Source organism: Talpa occidentalis, unplaced genomic scaffold, assembly GCF_014898055.3.
Source record: "Talpa occidentalis isolate TD23 unplaced genomic scaffold, MPIMG_talOcc4v2.1 talOcc4.6, whole genome shotgun sequence".
Taxonomy (NCBI): domain Eukaryota; kingdom Metazoa; phylum Chordata; class Mammalia; order Eulipotyphla; family Talpidae; genus Talpa; species Talpa occidentalis.
Window position 1 is genome coordinate 78,256,824 of NW_023604972.1, and position 22,220 is coordinate 78,279,043.

The following is a 22,220-nucleotide window of genomic DNA, read 5'->3' on the forward strand; positions in this document are numbered from 1 at the left end:
TGTTTGTACACTTACACCAAAAAATTTATTTCTTATGGTTTTGTATGTAGTTCTTCTAAATTGAAAACATACATATTGGATTTTCTCTTCATTTCCTGAAACAGGGTTTTTGTGGGCTGTCATTTGTTTTAATGGTGTATTAGTCTGCTTAGTCTGCCATCATAGAATACTATAGACTGAATAGCATAAACATAGAAACTTATTCTTACAATTCTGGAGGCTGGAAATCTGAAATCAAGAACTGACAGAGTTGGTTTCTGGTGAGGGCTCTCTTCCCTGCTTACAGATGGCTACCTTCTTCTGTTCTCACATGGTAGAGAGAGCTCAAATATCTCTTCCTCCAGAAATGCTGGTTTAGCATCCCACAGGTTTTTTGTTTTTTTTTTAAGATTTATTTATTTATACAAGAACAGGGGTACAGGTCCTAGGCACGGGAAGGAGAGAGAATTCACCAGAGAGAGCGAAGAGCAGAACAGGCAGACAGACCAGACACTGCTGAGGGGAGCAGCAGGTGAGACAGGAGGTCTGCCATGCCATGTGGGTTTCTCCCTGGCCGGGCCGGAAATCGAACACGTGCTGCAGAGGCTGCGGACAGCTTCACAGGGCAGCGCTCAATCCACTGCACCACCAGGGAGGCTGCACCCCACACTTACTACTTCACTTAATCTTACCTCCTAAACACTCTGTCTCCAAATGTAGTCACATGGAGGGTTCAGGCTTCAACACATGTACTTTGGGAAGATGTAAATATAACAATGTTGACATGTGGATTTTATTTATTTTTTTTAAAGATTTATTTATTTATTTATTTATTAAATTTATTTTTATTTATTTCTACAAGCAGTGGGTACAGTCAGAAGCACGGGAGGATGAAAGAATTCACCAGAGTCAGAGTGGGGAGCAGAGCAGGCAGAAGGACCGAAGCACACTGTTGAGGGGAGCAGCGGGCAGCAGGAGAGGTCTGCGCGCAATGTGGGCCCCTCCTTCAGCGGCCAGGGAGTAGCCGGGTATCAAACTTGCACCGCAGAGGCCGCGGGCAGCTTCGCAACCCAGCGCTCAACTGCTGCGCCACCGGGGAGGCCCAGTCAAATTATTTTTAATCACATCCTAAGGGTTAGCAATAAATGGAACTGGGTTTACTATTCGAGTGCAAAGGTATGATCTTTATCAACCGATAACACAATTAAGACCAGAACAAGGAAAACCAAAAAGAGTATAAAGTACTAAATCATCATAGTATCTTTAATGATAAAAGAAGTTCTAAGTATTGGGTGGGATAACTAGAGAAAGTTTCTAGGAAGAAATTGTATTTACCCTCCTAATGAATGTTAACTAGGATTTTGTTAATTTCAAGAAAATAGTAAGAAAAAATATTTTACCATAAAAAAGCATTAACTTCAGAATGAATGTGAAATATAGAGTATAGTTTAAGGAGCCTTGTCTGACTGTCAGAGAGGACATTTAAGGGCTTCTACAATAAAATGTTGTTGCTTAATATTCCCTGAGTATCCATAGAGTGCTGGCTCAGAATATACATGACATAGTTTTGTTCTTTGGAAGTTTGCAATCAAAGACTATATATAAATACTCAAGTATGACAGCTTGGTGCTTTCAAAATTTGCTTAATTCACCTGATATTTTCCCACCAGGCTACTGCTCCTAACTAAAGAGTGGCTTAAGTGTCTTAGGCTGAAGCACGCCACAAAGAGTCATTGATGTTGAACTTAAAAAAAAAAATGACCCTTCCTCCTTTTGTTTCTTTCTTTGGTTGACTGCCTAGTGAGTTCAGAATCATTTCACAGCATCCAGTGGTGCCCCTAGTCATCCCAGAGGGCAAAGGGCTGGAAATACAGATTGGTTTGAAAACCTTGATACCTAATACTTTCTGTGGCTTCTTTTTAAGTTTCATTCAATAGTTTGTTTATCCGTTGCTCAAACTGTTGTGAAAACAGGCCTGAATGCACCAGTTTGTAACTTCGAAATGTGAATGTTAAAGACACACACAGCTCTAGCTACCAGCAATACCTGTTGACAAGGCTTAACACATTGTGGACACTGTTAGATTTCTAATTATCTCATCACTGATCATAAAATGTCTGGGGCTGATCAGTAGTAACAGCAACTGTTACCATGATATGTCTGTATTATTTGAAGCTTTATTTTCTACTACCACAAGACAAACGTTTTTTAAATACAAAGTCATTGTGATGTAAATCATATCTACTTTTGCAGATTTGAAGGAAAAAATGGTGTGGTTGAAATTTGTCTTTGACTTTGTCCCTTATTTCAAAATCATTTTTCTCCCCCTGTGGACACCCTTTCCAGTCCAAGTTTCTGAATTTCCCTCTGCTCCTACTCCCACTGTCCCCCAACTCATCAAAGGAAAGTGAATATAAAGTATCTGTTATCAGTCATGTAAAACTAGGTATGAATTTAAGTCATGGTGTTATCTCTCTCCAGAGGCTTTATACTTTTGGATTTATCTGTAATTCTGGAAAATATGCCTTTGTCTCCTATAAAAGAAGCTTTAGATATGAGCATAGCAAAGAGAAGTGTTTTTTGAAGTGAAGGGAACTTTCTGTTTCTGCTGAAATCGCATAGAGGAGCTAACAGTCAATTTTATTGAGAAGATTGGTATCCAAATTGTAAAAGTATCTCAAAGTAGGATGGATGTAAAGTGCAAGGCCAGAATTACAATTAATGGGTATATTTCTAAAGTATTTTGCAGATGGGAAAATGAGACCAACCCTTTTATTGCATATCTATTATATGCCAGATCCTCACGTTTCTTTAGCTAATTTAAAGCTGCCAGCAGTTCTGTAAACACTTCATCCCATTTTATTATTAAGGAAACAAAGTTCTGGATATTAAGTTCCACAAATACCCTGCAGCTAGCAAATAATAGAGCAATGTCTTCAGTTTTAAAGTCTATTATCTTGTTGCAGGGAAGAAAAAAGTTGTCAAAGTACATGACATTTGAACGTATGCTTTAGTTTGCATTATTAAAAATTTACTGTGAATATTTTGAATTATATTTCTTTAATCACAGGATGGCATGTAACTTGCATCACACTGTGATGCTGGTTTTTAGTATGCAGTGTCAAGATGAATTGTATTCAGAAAAAAAATGCAATTCATTTCTATTATCAGACACTGTCAGTATAAGGGGATGGTGAAGCTATAATACACAAATGACAAGGTTATACAAGAACTGTCTCATACACATTTGGCAGACGTTATTCTCTAACTAACCACTGGTTTTGAGTATCTCTGTACTAATTCAAAATTAGCTAGTCAAAGTCAACCCACACTATCATATGGGTGAAATAATTATATATCTTGAACTAAAAATTGGGACATACAATGTACTGAATATTTGAAATTATGTCTGTCTCATTAAGTCAAAAATATTTAGTTAACTTTTCAATGGCCAAAGAGACTCATTTTGTATTTCTTCTCAAGTAAATTTAACTGTAGATGCATTTGAGAATGTCTTTTAAAGCTTTACTGAGTGAAGATGCCTAATTCTTAATTTTATTGAAAAATAGAGAAAACTAGCTGCATAATAAAAATTGGCTTAGTGACTTATATGCCAGGCTCACTTTCTTCGGAAATACATAGACCATCTTGGAATTCTTAACAGCAAGGAGTCCTAAGCACTATTGTGAAGAAAATTAAAAACAAATATTGTTGAGGTCTATAAATACACTGACTTGGTTTTGGTTTTTTTTGAGCCAAAGTCATCATATGAACCGAGAATGGTCTGAAATGCCACTTTTGTGCAAGAAAATCCATTTTATATGTCACTTTCTGAAAACTTTAAAATATAAAGTGATGGTTCTTTCAAACTCTTTAACAAGTTGCATTCAATCAATGTGGATAAGAAATTTGCTGACTTTACAATAAATGCATGCTTTAGATTTGGATAAATGCATGCTTTAGATTTCATCATTGATTCAATTTTTTTTCAAATATATTGTTGATAGAAATAAAAAATTGCTAACTCATAATTATTCAATATGAATATTCTAATATGAAGATAGTACAGGCTCTTTGCTTGCTTTGCCTATTTTCCCTCTGGTTACCTGCCCTTGAGTAATCCTCTGTGCTTAAATGATCATGACCAGAGATTGGATAGGAAAATGAAAGCACATAGGAATTTACATTCTTGCATATGATGGTAGTGGAGAAACAAATTGAAACAGGTACATAAAGGGGTACTTGGTTTTTCTAGAAGTTCGTTAATATATGCTATACATATTGTCAATTGGCATAAATAAAATTGAGGCTGTGACCATGTAATTTATAAAATTGATCCATGTCACTAAAAATTTGTTCCATTAGAATGCATTTAAAACGTCAAGACAAGGGCCTCCCCGGTGGCGCAGCGGTTGAGCGCTGGGTTGCAAAGCTGCCCGCGGCCTCTGCAGCGCCAGTTCGATCCCCGGCTGCTCCCCGGTCACTGGAGGAGGGTCCCACATGGCGCACAGACCTCTCCTGCCGCCCACTGCTCCCCTCAGCAGTGTACTTCGGTCCTTCTGCCTGTTCTGCTCCCGACTCTTGCTCTGGTGAATTCTCTCACCCTCCCGTGCTTCTGACTGTACCCAGTGCATGTATAAACAAAAACAAACAAACAAATAAAATAAAGAAAGAAATAAAACATGCCTCTATAAAAAAAAAAAAAAAGTTTCTTAAAAAAAAATAAAATGTCAAGACAAAATATTCCTGTCATCTTTATAAAATAGACTTCAACTGATTTGGAAGTGCCCAGGTCACTTTAAAAAAAAAAAAATCCTTAGTATTCTATGGAAAGTAGCATTTAAAACAACTTGAAATTGAAAGGAAAAAGAATTGGAGAAAAGCATGTGCAACAATGTTCAATGTAAAATGGATACATACTGTGTATTCCTTTTTCATCTCATTTCTTTTTTTAAAGGGTTTATTTACTTATGCATATAAAAACTGGGGAATAGGCAAGAGGTGTGGGGAGTGAGAGGATTCACCAGAGACAGAGCGGGGAACAGAATGGGCAGAATGACTGAAATACACTGCTGAGGGGAGCAGTGGGTGAGTCAGGAGAGGTCTGCTGTGCCATGTGGGTATCTCCCTGGGTGGGGATCGAACTTGTGCTGCAGTGGCTGTGGATACCTTCATAGTGCTGTGTCTTAACCCCTTGTGCCACCAGGGAGTCCCTTTCATCTCATTTCTTACTATCGTGGCTTTTTATTTATTTATTTATTTTTAAATATTTATTTATTTGTTTGTTTTTTATTTATTTATACATACATACATACAAGCACTGGGTACAGTCAGAAGTGCGGGAGGGTGATAGAATTCACCAGAGCCAGAGTGGGGAGCAGAGCAGGCAGAAGGGCCAAAGTACACTGCTGAGGGGAGCAGCGGGCAGCAGGAGAGGTCTGCGCGCCATGTGGGACGCTCCTCTGGTGGCTGGGAAGCAGCTGGGGATCCAACCGGTGCTGCAAAGGCTGCGGGCAGCTTCGCAACCCAGCATTCAACCACTGCGCCACCGGGGAGGCCCTATCATGGCTTTTTAAAAGAAGAACATAAAACTTTTTTTAAAAAAGATTTTATTTATTTTTAGACAAGAACCAGGGTACATGCCAGATGTGTGGGAGGGTAAGAGGATTCACCAGAGAAAGAGTGGGGAGCAGAACAGGCAGACTGACGAAATACACTGCTGAGGGGAACAGCGGGCGAGAAAGGAGAGGTCTGCTTCGCTATGTGGGATTCTTGCATGCTGGCTGGGATTGAACCCGAGCTGCAGAGGCTGCGGACAGCTTCACTGTGCGGCACTCAACCACCTGCACCACCAGGGAGGCCCCCAGAACATAAAACATTTTTCAGGAAAAAATGAAGAGAAGACAGTGTAAGAAAGATACACTTGTAAACTAATGCAAGCACTCATAAGATAAGCTAATATTTTTCTGTCAGTACCATCCTGCCTCTAGGAACGCTGACCCCAAAAGAAAAAAATGGGATGCACTGACTGACAAACAAAAATTGTTTGCTATTTTCAAATATCAGAAAAATTTGATTATTTGATGTGAACTATTTTTTACCCAACACAGTAGAGTAAAATCAAGATTAATTAGTCACGGTATAGTCACATTTGCTGGGGGTGAGGAGGGCACTGTGAAGGTTGCCATGGCCTATACAGGGTAATAAACTAGAATAGGGTACGGACAGGTTGTATAAAAAATTCTCTTGTGCTGTGGTTCTGTTGGTGTGGACTGGATGGCTGTGAGATCCAAAAGAGGGCAAGATATCATGACAGAGATGAAAAGAGATTGCAACAGGGAAAGTTGGACAGTTGTTGCGATGAAGTCAAGGATAAGAAACAGATCACCGGTGTGGGTAACTTGTCATGAAGCAGAACAGAGTGTATCATTAAGAATTTGATTAGGATTGAATACTTCTGGCAAGATACTTACAAATTGACTTTTGCAGTCCCTGGCCGTAGTACTCTTGCATGAAACACTAGGATTTTCATTACAAAATAAAAAATAAATTGAAAAAAATCATTGCCAAATATATAAGTGAAAGTGATATATATAGCTTCTTTGTTTATTGGTGACATTGACTGTTATTCATATTTTTAGCTGATTTTATTTTTCTATCCTTCAATTGAATATAATGCCTTCTCTTCTGTAAATATGATTTACCTGCTATTTATTGATATTGCCTGTAAAAAGAGGATTCAAATGTTCTGGAGAGGAGGCAGTAGAGAGACAAAAATATATGACTAATCCCTTCTTTTAAATTCATGCAGCTGGGTAGGGAGAATGGTATGTGAAAATGTGAAGGAGGAAAGGTAGGGATTGGGGGAGGCAACATGGTGTTAAAGGTGGACATGTTTGGAAACAGGTAGTCTCCAGGTTCTAAACAGAACCATGTGAGTAGAGCTCACAATCCTCCTTTTAATTCTTTGTCAACAGTCAATGTTGAAGAATTATCTCTGGGCCTAAAAACAAAAGAACAGGCCAGATGGAAGCTCCAAGAAGCCCTCTGGGATTCAGTGAATGCTTTATAATTCCTCTACCTGCTCTCTCCTAAGTAAAAATGACAAGAAATTTTCAGATTTGACTTCTAATATGATAAGACAGTATTCTTCTCAGGAGGACTTATAAAGGACTCGATAAGGGCTCCTGCTTTCATTTGGGATATATGTTCCCTGCGGATAATCCTAGGGCCAAGGCGGGGGTCTTTTCCATTTTAGGGAAAGAAAGTTTTGCAGTAAGCAGAGGGGGCATTTCATCCTGTGTTGTACCCTCCCTCTGGGCTTTGACAATGCGCCCAACCTTTAACGGGAAGAGTCAAGTTTGGTTACTTTCCTGCAGTCTTTGATTAATGAGCAGGGTCATTCATCCCATTAATGACCATGTCAGTGACTTTCTCAAGGGCTCTCAACTGGAGAAGTCAGCAGATGGCTGGGAATACCCACCTGCTGTTTATAGGCAGTACATGGCTTGTTAAGCTGATTCTTCCTGGACTCTCTGGTGGACAAGCGTAGCCACCATGTCACTTCATGCACATTTTCAAAATCTATTTTGTGCTCTTTGTTCAACTATTAAGTGGTTGAAAAATTTAAATGAAATATTTTTCATTTCCTCTCACTAAGCTAAAACTCACTGGGCACTTATGTGAAGACACAGAATTACATTACTAGTTTAGTAGTGATAAGGTGGATAGATGGCTTGGTATATCTGCTAAAACATGGAATGTAATCCATCAATCATTCTCTGAATGAGGAATTGGATGTGGAGAAAAATCTTGGGTCTCTTTCCTGGATGTAGCATTTATTTATTTCAGGGTGATAATGGGTTTTCCAGTGCTCTACTCTGAATTATAGCTTCCTTTAATTTGCAAAATGTGGACTAAAAACAATAAGCTAACATACTTCATTAGGCTATCACAAATGTCTATGGAGAACTATATAAGTGAAAGAATTTATAAACTATAAAACACAGTACAGAATATTTGTTGCCCATAAGCAGTGTATGTATATCACCTATTATGTCCCTGACAGGTTTAAGTGCTTGGGAAGATATAAAATAGATCAAAGATGTCGTCCTTCCCTCAGTGTTTGTATAGTCTAGAAAATTGAGAGTCAGATAAGACAGTATCTAATCAAGACCAAAAAGGACTGTTACAAAAGAAGTACCATTAGAGTTTAGAGGAAGATGAGGGTCTCCCTGGTGGCATAGGGGTTAAGTCTCAGTGCTATAACTGCTAGGACCCCAAATTCCATCCCTAACAGGGAGCTAACCCACATATAGTGCAGCAGACCTCACCTGTCTTGCCTCCTGCTCCCTTAGTAGTATATTTCAGTCAGTCTGCCTGTTCAGCTCCCCACTCTGTCTCTGGTGATTCCGCTCATCCCCTGCATCTCTGGTCTGCATCCCAGTCCTTCTATGTATAAATAAATAAATCTTTAAAAAAAATAGAGGAAGATGAGATAAGCAAGTGTTTTAGTGTAGATTGATACCAGTATGGGAGAGGAAGCCATTGAATTGCACTTTGAAAAAGGAAAATGTGGAAGCTGAAAAGACTGATATTCAAAGAATTTGAAAAAGGACTTATTTACACTGTAAGTTCAACCTTCTTCCAAAAATGTTCTTTTGTTTATAGGTTAATCTCCCATTGTCAAACTCCTTCTTTATAGCATGAGCCCTTTCTAATTCCTAGGATCTCTTCTCTGACCCTCCCTAGTGGAGCTGATCATTTCTTTGTGGTTCCTATCCTTGAAAAATACATATTTAGATTCTTAGAAGTATCTCATGTCAAATCAGAAGCACCATTAAATGAGACTTTTTGAAATGAAACAAATCTAGTTTCAGATTTACTGCTAATGGGTTCTTTGAGTTTAGAGCACTCATTTACACTCTCTGGGCCTTAGATATTTTTTATTTGTTTGAAGTAATGAGAAAAGCATAGAGTTATTATGACTCTATGGATACTGCATGTAGTGAACACTTCAAAGATGGCTTCCATTGTTAATCTTTATGGATCTGTTGCTCTTGGTAGATGGTGTAGAGCTCTCATTCTTTTGATAACTAGTTCCCAACAAGTTACAAGAGTAGGTATCTGATAAATACTTAAGCCAAAATGTAATCAAACCAGAGTAGATATTTTAAGAAATGGCAACAGCAAAAACAGAAATCAAAGTAGATAGAATATGTGAATAACAAGAGGGTGAGAATGGGAAGGAGGAGGTAATTAAATAATTCTTTTGATATGATCTAGGAAAATTTAATATAGGAAATAAATTGTGCTGGATGGGTTGGTGGGACACAGGTCGAGAACTAAGTCCAAGAGTTTGTATTTTTACGTGGCAGGTAATAAGGGTCATAGTTTTTTGAGAAATTGTGACATGATGAATAAATTAATGAAATTTGTTTTTAAATTGATAAAATTTGTTCATGGTCCAAGAAACAATTATTTTAGACTAGCAGCAATATCACTAGCCACTATGGCTATATATTTTTTGCCTTTTTGATTGCAAAAGGAGCAAGTCAATGTTTTTCTCTTCATTTCAAATTTTTAAAGACAAGGAAACATTTTTTCTTGCTAGATAAGGCTGTGTGGTAAGGACTCCTTTAAATCAGTGAAAGTACTCTTTTATGAAGACATCAAAGGGTGTCTTAACAATAATGATTAATGGCTTTAGGATGCCCATAAATCTTTGAGGAATGAACAAACTGCTAGTAGAACCATATGCTGCCCTATTCTTTGCATGGAACTTCCATGAAAGTCACCAGGAGTTCAGTGGAATGATGAAGAGAAGCATATGGTACTAGATCTGAACTAAATTAATAACAGTATGAAAACACAGTTAAATAGTGATAATCCCCCTTGTTATCCAGCTTTTTTCTTTCTCAGACAACCTTGTAGTGTATAGTTCAGCACCAAAAGACACTTGTTAAATGGGAAGAGTCAATGTGTGAGGAGAAACCATGTGGCATAGCTTTTGAAACAAGCTGAAGAGACTGTGATTTGGGGCTTCCTTGTTCAGGACTGCTATGAAGTCATTTAGAGATCAAAAAGGAACCTAAACCTGGAATTGCTTTGGGCTCTCCATCTGGCTCTGTCCCACACTGTTGCCATAGTCACCCATCTCCTAGCAACAATGAACAGCATTTTTCTATCTCTGAAGTAGAAAAGCATAAGAGTGAAAGTTACAAATGTAATCGCAATAGGCTAATGATCTGAGAGGTTATCTCATGGCTAATGTGCACTGTGAAGACCTATATGAATTTTTGATTTCATGATCTTATCTCTCCTTTGATGAGTTTTGATAAAACAAATTCCTGGTTCAAATAGAGGCAGTCCAAGAACTTGCCATTGAATATATAGACTATCACTACATGAACATTATAAAGTACAACTTTTTTTAGCCAAGAAAACCAAAAGTATGAGTTTGAATAACCTGGTTACTTTTATCTAAAATTCTAGGCAGAATGGACCAGCGGGAGAAAAACCCTGGCCTTGGGTCTGGAGAGAATGAATATTGCATTCTAAAACATTCAGGATCATATAATCCATTAGCAGTCTTTGCAGTGAACATTAAGTCTCAATTGAGGCCGCTAATCAGAAGCAGTAAAGAAGCTGAAATAAAGATGAAAGGCAAAGGCTATGTGTCTTATGCTTGTCTTTGAGGCAAAGTGAAAAACAAACTACACACACTTCTTAGAGGATGTTTACTTGTTTATTTATAAATGCTTGTACCATATTTCAAATAATCTTTATTTAAATATTCTGCCCAAAGAAATCCGCTGAGATTCCATTTTCATTTAAAAAAAGTATCAGAGCCATGAGTCCTAATAGACCTTGCTATTACACTGACCCATGTGCATAAAATGAGAGCTGAGAAGAGTTTAGACATTCACAGGGATGTTAGTAACAAAGAAATCAATGCCAATTTTCATTTTTAAAATGTCATTTTGTGTATTACTTACTAGTTCCATCAACTCTATCCCTTGACCCACATCCTCTTTAGAAACAAGAATATGTATGTCATGGTTTGAATACTGCTTTCCTGATTTTGCATCAGAACCTGTAAACTTGGTAAATGTCAATGAAATATGCTCCCAGTGAGAAGTAGATTCAGGAATGTCACTGAGAGATTTCTCTTGAGGGATAGGAGAGCATCAAAGCAATGTTCTCTCCAAGATGAAATAAATAATCTTCACCCTTAGACAGGTCATTATAATGTGTTTACACATTACATGCAGAGCGAAATTTAGTTGTGCTAACTGCTTTGTGAAAGGAAAAGCCTCCTGAAATTAAATAATCAAAGTAGATAGGTGAGTGCTGATTTTGTGAAATAAACAGTGATTGAGGAAAGAAGAAAAACCAGCAGGACTCAGCGTGAAGCAAATTAATTCATGTTGGAGATTTACTCTCCTGAAGAAATTAAATTGCCCACTTCCTAATCAGTACAGTCTTTGGCATGCCACTTCTTTTTCTTTCTTCCTAAATTTATTTCATGTTAGAACTCCTTAATTTTTCACTCTACTATTTTTAAAATGCAGTTTGCAACTCTAGTCTTTGTGTGCTTCTGTGAACTTCGGCACCCTATCCCTTTACCATTCATTTGATTTGAAAAGAAAATTCTGTCCCAATCTTCTCATTTGTTTACTTCCTTTCTCTCTGCACAGGAGGAGAACATGAAGAGACACCATGGCTATTGTGTCTCTTCTGCATGATGCTGACTTAATTGCCCAAGGCATAAGCGCATGTTTATTACAGTCACTTGGAATGACTGAGAGAAACCTTATCTTAGTGTCCATTCACAGTGTAAGGCTGTTCCAAGTAAACACAGATTGCTGGGTTCTTTCCCTGTTCTTCCCATCCTGCAGCAAAAGAAAGAAAAGCACAAACTGTTGTTCTTCCTTTTGCACACAGAGAAAGATGTCAACACACATTTAAACTAAACCCACATTTGAGAAGACACACAGAACTTTGCAAATGCCATTGCTGTTTGTAGAGCTTTGAGCTGGAGGGGATATCATATGTTTGCCAATCTGTTTTTTACTCTTTTACTGTCTTAAAATAAACCCTGTAATTCTTTTTTTTAATTTAAATTTTATTTTTATATTCCTCATACAATTACAATCCCCTTATTTTGACCCCCCACCCCTCATAGAGTGTCTCTGGTTCATAGTTGTTTGTTGATTTTGATAATTTTCTTTCTTATAGTTATTGTTTTTCCTGGTCCCTTATTTAAGTTTTCTAGATTCCTGCTATGAGTAAGACCATCCGGTATTTTTCTTTTTCTTTCTGGCTTATTTCGCTGAGCATGATCCCTTCCAGCTCCATCTATGTTGCTGCAAATTGCATGTGTTTATCTTTTTTGAATGCTGAGTAATATTCCATGGTGTATATGTACCACATCTTCTTGATCCAGTCATCTATTTTTGGGTATTTGGGTTGTTTTCATAGCTTAGCTATTGTAAATAGTGCTGCTATAAACATAGGCATGCAGGTGCCCTTTGGAATCGATCTTTCTGTGTCCTTTTGGTAAATCCCTAGGAGTGGAATTGCTGCATCATATGGAAGCTCTATGTTTAGTAGGTCCAGAAATCTCCACACAGCTCTCCATAGTGGATGGACCAGTTTGCACTCCCACCAAAAGTGCAGGAGAGTTCCTTTTTCTCCACATCCTCACCAACATTTGTTGCTGCTAGTTTTTTTAATATGTGCCATTCTCACTGGTGTAAGATGGTATCTCATTGTAGTTTTGATTTGCATTTCCCTGATTACAAGTGATGGTGAACATTTTTTCATATGCCTGTTAAACCCTGTAATTCTTGTTCTTGGCCTTAGAATGTGAATTATGCCATCGGTCTGTTGTGACTCATTTGCTGAAACATTCTAGTGAAGAATGTGTCTTCTTTCCTTTAATTGTTGTGGTTTCATTTTTGCCTAATGGAAGCCATTATCTGACAGGACTGATAAGGCAGGGAGGGCAGCTATGTGGCCAAGCACTGGATGGTAATCAAAGTTTTTAAGATTTCGTTTGAATCCTCTCTCACTTGTGGGCACAATTGGCTGGTGGGAAAATTCCATCGGCACGACCTGCATACCAGCTTTGACATCATCTGATGAGACCAGATTTCTAAAAGTAACGGATTGGAACACGGCCATGCCACAGAATTTATGCCAATATTACACTTTGCTTTCTAACTTATGCATGTGAAAGTAGTCTTTGTGATGACTAACATGCCCGACATAGATGGATTAGGCTGATTTGCAAAAAGTGTTGGGTGTGGTATTAATTCCTCTGGGGAATTAATTATAGCATCTTGTAATCATCAGAAAAGAAAAGGGCTACCCTGTATATCTAACCAGCTGAAGTGCTGCTAGTTATTCAATTTACTAAAGGCCAGGCTCTTTGTGGAAATTGAGTCTATTTTTGCTACTATGGTTTGGCGGTATTTTAATATTGTAAATGATCATTTTCTGACATGATATAGTTGGCATCCTTCTTTATTTTGTCCTTTATTGAGGAGGTAACATTGGTTTACAACACTACACGATTTAGGGGAATCGATTTGAGGAATCCTTTGAGGAAAGAGTGAGATATAGTAAACTAAAAACTCTGAGTAAGAAAGTGCTTAGTCAGCCTTTGCTCTTTGGAATTCCATTTCTTTCTATTTTGAAAATAATCCCATATTGGAAATAGTGCTTGAAATAAGGTCAAATATAGTACAAACTACAAAAGAAGGAGATAGAAATTTCTAGGGCTAGATGCAAGGGTTTGGAGATAATTGTGTTTGACATCTGTGTAACATGGACTGTAGAAAAATCACATTAGATACTGATTGCTACAGAAGGTGAATGGTAGAATGAGCCTCCATAGTTAATTTAATTCAAGTTTGTAGTTATAACAAATAAGTTACCAACTTTCAATACTTAACTCAATAGATACCTATTTCTCCTGATAATGCTCCTATGCAGATGTCTCAGGTAGGCAAGCTTGTTTCCTCTCTCAATCATTCAGAGACCCAGGTTCCTTGCATCTTGTGTCTCTGCCATTGGTAAGGACCTCAGTTGTAGGATTCAGTTAGTGAAAAGGCATTAAAAAAAAAAACAACACAGAGTAGATCCTCCTACTCATTATACTTCTTGTCACCACTGATGTTCATATTTAATTGGCAAGGAGTAGCTACACAACCTCATCAAGATATAAAAAAGAATGGGGTATATTGTCCAGCAATAATCTGACATTAGCCAAACTGACTTTGGGTGGATAGCCAAATGGCAAACATGTTTCAAGACAGCTGTAAGGGAAGGCTCTTTTCCTTTTATATAAAACAGAGCTTTATTATATAAAAGGCAAGGACAATACATGCTAATGTATCAGGTCAGCAGAAGAATAAGTGCAAATTTTATCATAGAGGAAAATATAATGAGTCAGGTTGGAGAAATAACCAGCGATTGCACAAGAAGTTCCAGCAGCACCAATACAAAATACCATGAAGCAAAAGCTAAATAGCTAGATCAAGTATTACCAGAAAGCTCTGGGGTCATGGGGTGGGGAGAATGTATAAATTTACAAGGTGTATATATATATTTCTATATATATTATTTATATATATATAAAATCAATATGTTTTCTTTTGCAGAAAGATGTTTAGTAACAAACGGTGTCTGATCTGGAATACTTGATGCAGCTTTCTCCACATTTTCATCAAGTCTCATTGGAGACACTGAAGAGGTGGCACTTACTACTAGAAGGTAAGATGATGAGAAAAGTTAGAAGTCAGTCACAAAGAGGGTAACAGAGGAAGTTCTTCGCTTCATTTCAAAGAGGATCAGCTCATAGTAAACCAGAGATATACAATACCCAGAGTCCCATGGCTTGGGGCAAGACTGGAAAACTGCTTGGACTGGAGACCAACACAGATGGCACAGAGGAGCCACAGAAGAGAGTCACATTTTGTTGAACAGGAGATGGCTGGAGAGAAATGCCTGGCAGCTTCAGTCCAAGATAAAATATAGAGGGCCTCCCTGGTGGTACAAGGAGTTAAGCACAGGACTGTGAAGTTATCTGCAGCCTCTGCAGCATGAGTTCCATCCCCGGCTGGCCAGGGAGCAACCCACATGGTGCAGCAGGCCTCTGCTGACTCGCCCGCTGCTCCCGTTACCAGTGTATGTTCGTAAGCCTGCCTGTTCTGTTCCCCACTCTGTCTCTGGTGAATCCTCTCACCTCCCACACCTCTGGCCTATACCCCAGTTCTTGTATGCACAAATAAATAAATCTTTAAAAAAAAAAGATTAGGGGCCTCCCCTGGTGGCGCAGCAGTTGAGCACTGGGCTGCGAAGCTGCCCACAGCCTCTGCAGCGCCGGTTTGATCCCCGGCCAGGGGTCCCACATGGCGCACAGACCTCTCCTGCTGCCCACTGCTTACCTCAGCAATGTACCTCGGTCCTTTTGCCTGTTCTGCTCCCCGCTCTGGCTCTGGTGAATTCTCTCACCCTCCGGAGCTTCTGACTATACCCAGTGCTTGTATGGATAAATAAATAAATCTTAAAAAAAAAAAGAAAATTTATTAAAAAAAAAGATTAAATATGGAGAAAGTGGGTTGCCAACTCAGCCAGGGACGCTGGTAAAGAGAGAGTGAAATGATGCGGAGGCAAATACCCTTGACCAAAGGGTACCATGTGGAGATGTCTGGATGGCTTCACACCTGCTAGGTCCCTAGAAGAAAATCAGAGTTTGTGCTGTAGAGTGTACTCCCCCTACCCAAACCCTAAGAACTGGTATTGACCTCACAAAACAAACTGCAGAGTCGTAGATCATGAACCTCAGAGAAAAGGAATATTGGCACATAAGTGGCAGGAAGAGCACAGAGCAGGTTTTCTTAGATCCTATGCAGACCAGATGGGTAAAGGAGAGTCCTGGAGCCCTTGGTGACTTTCTCAGGCTTTTATTAAGCTTTTACATGTAGTGCAGGTACAAGGCAGGCAGGCAGGTGTGTGTGTGTGTGTGTGTGTGTGAGGGGTGGCGGGAGATGGCCGGTAGTTCTCCAGGCCCTGGGCAAGTCTTCACTCTGGGCTTCTCTCTCTCTCTTCTGGCGTTCTTTCTCCCCTTCTCTCTCCTGCCTCTGCCTTTCTTAAGGAATATATCAATACTGCTGCTATGGCCCACAGAAGTCAACAACACAACTTACAACAATGTAACAAATTGCAGGTACCCCCCCAACAGGCATGCAATACTAATGGTGGGAGGACAGAAAAGCCTGAAAACAGTTTACCCTATAGCACATATGCCAGCTTTCTACCCATCCCTAGTACATTCTCACCAGTAAAGGAAGTGTGTAATATAAATTAAAGCAGAAATAAACTAATTAGAAATTTGAAAGATAGTCCAAAATATCTATGAAACCAGTCACTAGTTCTTTATCATATATTAACTGTCCCTGTAAGTGTGGGTTTAATTCTGGGCTCTTAAAACTATTCCATCAAGCTGTGTGTCTGAGTGTATTTATACATTGGAAAAAGAAAATCTCTTTACATAATGGTGTTTGGAACATTGGATAACCACATGCAAAAGGAAGAAACTGGACGACTAGCTCAGGCCATACACAAAAAGATCATGAATCAGATTTGGATGCAGGACTGGAAACCATAAAATACATAGAAGAAAGCATAGGCAAAATACTCCACAACATTGGTTTCAGTGATTTCTTCCAGCACGCAAGTCCAACAGCAATAGAAACAAGAGCAAAAGTAAATATATATGACCACATTAAACTTAGAGGCTTCCGCACAGCAGAAAAAACTATTAAAACAAAAAGATACTCTACCAAATTGGATAAAATATTTGCACATCATACATCTGAAAAGGGGCTTATGTCCGACATCGACAAAGAGCTCATACAAATTGTCAATGTGATAACAAATAACTCAGTCAACAAGAAAAAAGAAAGAAAAGGGACAGGAGAGCTGAACAGACACTTCTTTAAAGAATCACACAGAAGGTCAACAGACACATGGAAAAGTGCTCATCATCACTAATCAGCAGTGAAATACAAAGCAAAAGTGTGAGAACCATCTTAGATCTGTGAGAATGGCCCATATTGAAAAGTCAGAAACAACGTGTTGGGGCGTGTGTGGTGAAGAAGAAACCCTCATTAACTTTGCGGGGAAAGTAGCCTGAGCTAGCCCCGAGGAAAACCAGTAGAGAGCTTTCTCAAAATATTTAAAACATATGTGTCATATGGTTTAGCCATCTCACTGCTAAGCATCTAGAATGCAAAAGCACTACATCTAAGGGAGATATATATATTTATATATTAATATATAATATATTTATACAGTATATAATATATAATATCTATTATAATGTTATATATTATAATAATTATAATGTGTTGTATATTATATATTATTTATAACAATATATTTATATTTATAAATTTATATTTTATATATATAGATATTTCTATGTTCACTGCAGCACTATTTATAATAGCCAAGTATGGAAACAACCTAAGTGCCCAAAAAACAGTGGATCAAGAAGATATGGAATATGTACACAACAGAATACTGCTCAGCTATAAAAAAAGGAACTCTTGTCATTTGTGACAATATGGATGGAACTGGAGGGGATTATACTAGATGAAATAAGTCAAAAGAAGACAAATAGCAGATGAGTCACTCATGTGGAATATAGACAAACAAAAAAAAGCCAGGAAAAACTGAAACAAAACAAACCTTAGAAATCTGTAAAACTGAGGCTGCCAGAAAGCAAGGGTAGTGGGTAGGTAGCAAAAATGGGAAGGGGTCCAATGGACCACACAGTAGAACTATAGGTGCCTTGGTAGTGGGTGTGATGTGGTTATATACATCTAAGGTGTGAACCTGTATTTCTGAATCATATACGGGGTTTTACACCAACCTTACAAAAAATACAATTAAAAAAATAATTATAGGACCTTCCTGGTGGTGCAGGCAGTTGAGTGCAGTGTTGTGAAGCTGTCCACAGCCTCTGCAGCACCAGTTCGATCCCGGCCGGTAGGTGAGGGTCCCACATGGCGTGGCAGACCTCTCCTGCCACCCGCTGCTCCCCTCAGCAGTGTACTTAGTCAGTCTGCATGTTCTGTTCCCCGCTCTGTCTCTGGTGAATCCTCTCACCCTCCTGTGCATCTGGCCTGTACCCTGGTACTTGTATAAATAAATAAATAAATCTTTAAAAAAATTATACAATTTCTTCTTTTAAAATAAATAAATAATTCTAAATTGAATGCTACAAATGAAAAGAACCTTTCTCTTTCCAATTGTTAAAAAATAAATTGCCATCCCCTTTCCCGCCAACACTTGACAATTCCCATTCATTTTTTTTTTTATTTCTATGAATTTGACTCCTGTAGGACCTCTTGTAGGTGGGATGATGCAACGTCTATCATTTTGTATCTGAATTAATGCACTTAGCACAATGTCTTCAAGCTTCTCCACATTTTACCCTGAGTTTCCATTGTATGTTTATACTACATGTTTATATTTTTTTATCCATTCATTCATTGATGGACTTTGATTTGTTTCTTCCTTTTCTGATTGTGAATAACGCTGCTATGAACGTTAGTGTACAAACATTTATTTGAAGCAAGACTACGTTTCTATAGCTTACTTAACATAGGCCTGAGGCTCTAGTCTTTATGAGTGAATCTGGGCTCTTAGCACTGTGTCACCTCTGTACATCTTTAATACAATTACCATTGCACAAACTAATCTTTACTAGGTTATATGTTTTAAGTATTTCAGATATTATTTTAAGTGTGTTACCTATATTATGCCATTTAAACATCAAAACAAATCAATAAAATAGGTAATATAGTTAAATGTTATATGTATGGTAGATAATACAAAATTAATGTTATTTTATTGGGAAGAGCACTTTTTCAGATAGAGAGTTTTGCCCAAGGTCACACAGCTAGTACATAGCTAAGTATTCTTATCATTTCTTTGGACTTAAAGATGCTGTAGACCTATAAGGATTTCAAGTTCAAGTGACATGCTACATATCCAAGTCGGCTATAGTGTTGGTAGAACAACACTGAATAATAATAATAAGATGTCATTTTTGCCTCCAGTTCCATCAGGTATTTGTTTTTGTAAACAGCATGTTCTGGAAGCCAAAGCAGTGACTGGATATCTGTGAGCCCACTAATCAAGTACTATCGAATAGTCTCAGAACCTTACACAATCCTCCACAGACTGCTGGATTCTACAAGTTCCTACTCGTGGGCAGCAACTATGGGAAAATAAGCACAGATTCCAAGTCCCTCTTCCATAACTCCTGGGACTACATGTGTTTCAGAACTTAAAAATAAAAAAATTCTGTAAAACCCCCAGAGGGTTATGCATCATGCAAAGTTCACATTTTTATATTGTGCAACAAAATTTATGAATTTACATAATATATGAGATCAACTAAGATTATAAATTATGCTCATGGCCATAGCGAGAGACTGGCTGCTGAGATGAGCACTGCCTGGGGTGCTAAGAGCCTTCTGGCTTTAAGCCAAAAGGAAGATCTAGGGGATTTACCAAAAGATGACACCTGGAGCAGCAGTGAGGTGAGGGGGACAGCGATGCAGAGAGAAGTGCCAAAGGCTTCTGCAGCAGTCAGTTCCCTAGCTGGAAAGAATAGGTGGAACTTGGCTGACAGATCTGAGGCTAGTCTCAAGGTGTTGGAGTTCAATGACAGTTATGAAGAATCAGGAGAATAACTAGTCCTTTCAGATCTGCATGAGCAGGTTAAAACTTCACCTTCACTGGCCACTGTGAAAAAGCAGTTGAATAGAATCAAATCAAAGAAGATTGTGAAGTTACCCCTTAACAAAGAAGAGACTGAGTGGATTACAAGGGAGTGGCGTTCAATGAAACCTCACAGGTCCTCACCTGTAATCCCAAATGGGATCCCATCTTTGAGAAGACTTGCAGGCAGAACAGATGGTTCTGTCCCCCAACCTCCCAAACCCCCATCCCATGGGAACAAGGAAGTGGCAGCCCTTGGGCCCATTGAATGTGTGCTCAGTAGCTGGCAGGCAAGAACTCCCCAGGAGCAGGAAGTTTTAACCTCCTCCATCAGAACAAGCAGCCTATGACAGGCTCTTCGCTAACTCCCATGGAAAAGGCCTCTCTCAAAACCACAAGCCTGGTTGAGGCTAATACAAACCAGGAGAGCTTCATAGGGCCCAGGCGCTGCAGCCCTACTATAATGACTGTGCTCAAAGAGGGAAGAAAATCAAAAGCAAAAAGTATCACAGAGAAAGACAAGGACAAGAAAATCGAAAAGAGTTTCAGGCACTATGGAAGGTGGATCCTGCTGCAGCCCTGGAAGAACTGGAAAATTTTGACACTGCCACAATAATGGCACAAATGAGCCTTAAGCACCAGACTAGCGGGAAATGGGTGAAGTCCAAATATAACCTGGAGGCTCGCCAGGCCTGAAGGAACAATTCACTAGGAACAAAGAACTGATGGAAAAACACTAGGCAGTTTTCCAAAGTGGGGAAGAGGAGGGAGAGCTCCTTGTCCCTGTTGCAATGAACAAGGTATAGATGCAGGGAGCCAAACTCAACCCCTGGATGATCAGGAGTTTCTCTGCAGACGCCAGAGAGTGAAGTCCAGGAGGACCCAGAGCAGCATCCAGAGCTTGTGATCCCCAAGGTTTCTGATGGTAAACAAGAAAGACCATTGGCAGAGAAAGAAATGTTGCTGAAAGAATTGAAGGGAAAGCTATCACTTTGGAAAAAGTCTAGACTCAGCCTGGATGCTGAGGCAGGGGCTGTCAAAAGATTCGACCAGCCAGGAGGTACTTTCGAAATCAGGGCCCTCAGAAGCTCAGCAAGGAAAACCATCAGTCCAGAAAGCAAAAAGTGACTCCTGCAGGAAGAGCGCCACCAGACCAGAGAGTGGAGCCCGCCAAGGAAGAAGAGGGGCCCTTGTTGCTGCAGAGGACCGGGAGACCGCAGACTCTAGAAGAGTTTGAAGAACTGGGCAAAGAGGGATGTTTACAAAATGAGGAGCTTCCCAGGCCTAAGTTGGAAGGACATGGGTTAGATAGAAATCCCAGGAATCAGCCTGCTGCCCCAAGGAAAAGCAAAGGCAGGAGCAAATGACTGATCTGCAGGACCTTCTAACCATATAATCTCCTCCTGTGAAGTCTGTCTGTTCCCACAATAGAGGAATTGGAAGATGAAGTGGAGAGAGATCAAACAGATGATTAAGGAAGCTTTTGCCAGGGGTGATGTCATCACAGACTTCTTGAAAGGGAAGAGGGAAACAGTAGAGGCGAGTAAGCCAAAGGATGGTGTCCTGACTCTGCCTGGCTGGGGTGAGTAGAGAGGTGAGGGCTGAAATCTAGTGCCAAGAAGAGACAATGGTTTCTCTTTAAAATACTGAGGATCCTCCATGAAAGGCAATAATTTGCCAAATGTGATAATCAGTGATGAGAAGCAAAACATCCATGCCCTGACTTATGAGGTGTGGGTGCTTCCAGATCCACTCACCCACCATGAGCAATTTGAAAAGACGATCCAGACCCCTACAGGATCTTCATGGAACACCCAGTGGGTCTTCCAGAAACCCAAGATTGTCACCAAGCCAGGCCATGTCATCAAGCCAATAAAAGCAGAAGATGTGGGCTACTGGTCCTTCTCAAGAGCAGACCTCTCTGTCCTGCAAGGAATCCAAAATAACTGTCCTCTCATCATAAAAAACAGACGAAGATCTCTGAACACTGAGTTATTGGAGAAGTCACATACTGTGGGATCCAGAAGCCTGGACTGACCAGTGCTGGTTTTACTCCAAGCTTCAGGATCTGTTCCAAAACTCACTGAGCACACTGTGGGCATACTTAAGCCACATTTTAGAAATAAAAGCATTTTTACCTTAAAAAATAATGATAAATTGCCTCGTGTCAGTTCCAGCTAGGTTTTATCCAAAATAAGTTTTGATGCCAAATGATAAGCATATCTTTACTTTATAAGATATGGGGCCTCCCAGGTGGTGCAAGGGGTTAAGCACAACACTGTGAAGTTATCCACTGTGAAGCAGCATAAGTTCAATCCCTGGCCAGCCAGGGAGCAACCCGCATGATGCAGAAACCCTCTCCTGACTCGCCCGCTGCTCCCCTCAACAGTGCATTTCAGTCAGTCTTCCTGTTCTGCTCCCCACTCTGTCTGGTG

General features: G+C 39.4%; 1 pseudogene; it reads left to right on the plus strand.

The window, feature by feature from the left end:
- Positions 1 to 19,508: 19,508 nt before the first annotated feature.
- On the plus strand, positions 19,509 to 21,822 carry LOC119260403 (U3 small nucleolar RNA-associated protein 14 homolog A-like; annotated as a pseudogene).
- The last annotated feature ends 398 nt before the right edge of the window (positions 21,823 to 22,220 follow it).